We start from the raw sequence: 2968 nt of genomic DNA on the forward strand, positions 1-2968 counted from the left end.
CTCTCTCTCTCTCTCTCTCTCTCTCTCTCTCTCTCTCTCTCTCTCTCGTAAATTAAAAAAAAATTTAAAAAAAGAATAGATATATCAAGTATTAATGCACCCAATTTATTTAAAAAGTATTACTCAATATAAAGAAAGAGACAGACTGAAATGTAGTAGTATGGAAGATTTCCATCCTTCATTCTCACAAATATATGAATTGTTCAAGCAAAATGCAAAAGAAAGAAAGAAACTGCCTTGATGTTAAACTACATCGTGGATCAAATGCACTAACAGACATATACATTATATTTTATCTAACAACAGCAGAAAAAATATTTTCATACAGTATTGTCAAAAATTGATCATATTTTAGAGCAAAAAATAAATCTGAACAAATAAAAATTGCTGAAATAGTTTCTTATATCTACAAATTATGATGAAATGAAACTAGAAATCAGTATCAAGAAAAACTACAAAAACTGTACTAACACATAAAAATTAAATAGCATGTCTTTGAATAGTCAATGATTATTGAAGAAACCAGCAAGGGAGATTTAAAAATTTATAGATTTGGTTGAAGACAGACAGAAACAGAACATATAAGAATCTTTGGCTAGAGCAAAGGGAGTTCTGAGATGATAGTTTATAGCTATAGTGTCTACATTAGAAAATCATAGCTCAGTAGAATAAGTGTTTGCCTGGCAAGCTCAAGGTCCTGAGTTCAATCCTCAGTACCACAAAAGAAAGAAGGAAGGAAGGAAGGAAGGAAGGAAGGAAGGAAGGAAGGAAAGAAAGAGAGAAAGAGAGAAAGAGAGAAAGAGAGAAAGAAAGAAAGAAAGAAAGAAAGAAAGAAAGAAAGAAAGAAAGAAAGAAAGAAAGAAAGAAAGAAAGAAAGAAAGAAAAAAGAGAGACTCATACAGTTCTCCCAAGGGAACAGGCTTTCTTTTAAGTCCACCATGACCGCAGGTCCAAAGACTCTTGAGCCATGAAGCTACTAACCAGAGCCAGATTCCTTTCAAAATTTTATTCCCTCAAAGTTGCCCCCAAAGTTAAAGCTGCAGTCACCCTGGCAGGAGTGCCTCTACAGCCTTAGGACCTTGAGTTTACCAAATTACCAAATGATTTGTTGATTGCATCTTTGGAAAACTATGCTCCTGTGTGCAGAATTGGTGTGTTCATTAAAGCCAGCATTTGACAGGAAGACATCAACAACTTAGGGACCTCTCACTTGCTACGCCTTGCATCCAGTTTGACTAAACGTGCTTCATCTTTCAGGATAACACATCAAATTGAAACAGTCGGTGGTAAATTAAATGTGACTACAATGAGGGAAAGCATCGTATACACTGTGGAATACCTGCAGGATGACGTTGAGATTTTAATGGAGTTCCTGCTAAATGTGACCACAGCACCAGAATTTCGTCATTGGGAAGTAGTTAATCTTCAACCTCAGCTAAGAATTGACAAAGCTGTGGCTTTTCAGAACCTACAACCTCGTGTCATTGAAAATTTGTGTGCTGCTGCTTAGTGGAATGCCTTGGCTAATTCTTTATATTGTCCTGACTATAGGATTAACAAAGTGACATCTGAGGAGTTACACTACTTTGTGCAGAACCATTTTTCCAGTGCAAGAATGGCTTAGATTGGACTTGGTGTGAGTCATCCTGTTCCCAAACAAGTTGCTGAGCAGTTTCTCAACATGAGGGGTGGGCTTGGTTTATCTGGTGCAAAGGCCAAATACCGCGGAGGTGAAATCGGAGAACAGAATGGAGACAGCCACGTCCACTCTGCTGTTGTGGCAGAAGGTGCTGCCGTGGGAAGTGCAGAAGCCAGCGCGTGTAGTGTGCTCCACCATGCCCTGGGCACGGGGGCCCATGTCAAGAGGGGCAGCAAGGCCACCAGCCTCCTCTTCCAGACAGTTGCTAAAGGGTTGATGTTTCTGCTTTAATGCCAGATACTCCGATTCCAGGCTCTTTGGGATTTACACTGTCTCACAGGTGGCAGCGGCCAGAAATGTTTTCAAGGCTGCGTATAACTAAGTAAAGGCAATTGCTCAAGGAAACCTTTCCCCTGCAGATGTCCACACTGTCAAGAACAAGCTGAAAGCTGTGTACCTGATGCCGATGGAGTCCTCCGAGGGCTTCCTGGATGAAGTTGGCTCCCGGGCTCTGGGCGCTGGCTCCAACATGCCACCGTCTGCAGCTCTTCAGCAGACTGACTCAGTGGCTGACGTCGACGTCGTGAATGCCGCAAAGAAGTTTGTTTCTGGCCAGAAGTCTATGGCAGCAAGGGAAAACTCAGAGCACACACCGCGCGGCGATCAACTGTGATGCTCAAGCACACAGCACAGGGAGCCAGACGTGGTCCCCGCCGAGGGGCAAGCACATAGGTCAGAGCCTCTAACACTTTTCTTTTTCTCCTTAGGTGAAATATCTTAAAAGTTTAAATGCAGATATTTGCTCCCAGCTGACTGAGAGTCAATAAAATCTGTTTAAATGTTAAAAAAAAAAAGGAACAAACCAAACCCAAAATAGTAGTAAGGGGGCCTGCCCCTTAGTTCAGTTGTTTAAGTGGCTGCTTCAAAAAAGCAGTCAGCAGTCAGGTTGTTGTGGTTCGATTCCCAAAACAGTAGTAAGAAATAAATTGTAGTGATCAGAGGTAAAATTTAATGAAATAGAGGCTAAAAAAATAAATAAATAAAAAGCATGAATGTATCAATGAGTTGAATTTTTAAGAAGATACATAAGATTGATGAAGTCATAGCCAAACTAATGAAAAGACCCAAGTTAATAAAATTATAAACAAAAGGGGATATTATAGTAAGGATCTCTGAACTCTTTTGAAAACTTTACATTCCAAGAAATTGGAAAAATCTAGAAGAAATAGATAAATTTAGAGACATTTATGACTTCTCCCAATTAAACCAAACTGATATTAAATAAGCATAAACAGATTGATAACACACAATGAGACTGAAACCATAATA

At 39.6% G+C, this 2968-nt stretch overlaps 1 pseudogene; it reads left to right on the top strand.

Annotated features, from left to right (window-relative positions):
• Nucleotides 1–967: 967 nt before the first annotated feature.
• On the top strand, nt 968–2312 carry LOC101590910 (annotated as a pseudogene).
• Nucleotides 2313–2968: the final 656 nt, after the last annotated feature.

This window comes from Octodon degus, unplaced genomic scaffold, assembly GCF_000260255.1.
Source record: "Octodon degus isolate 3935 unplaced genomic scaffold, OctDeg1.0 scaffold00007, whole genome shotgun sequence".
Taxonomy (NCBI): Eukaryota; Metazoa; Chordata; class Mammalia; order Rodentia; family Octodontidae; genus Octodon; species Octodon degus.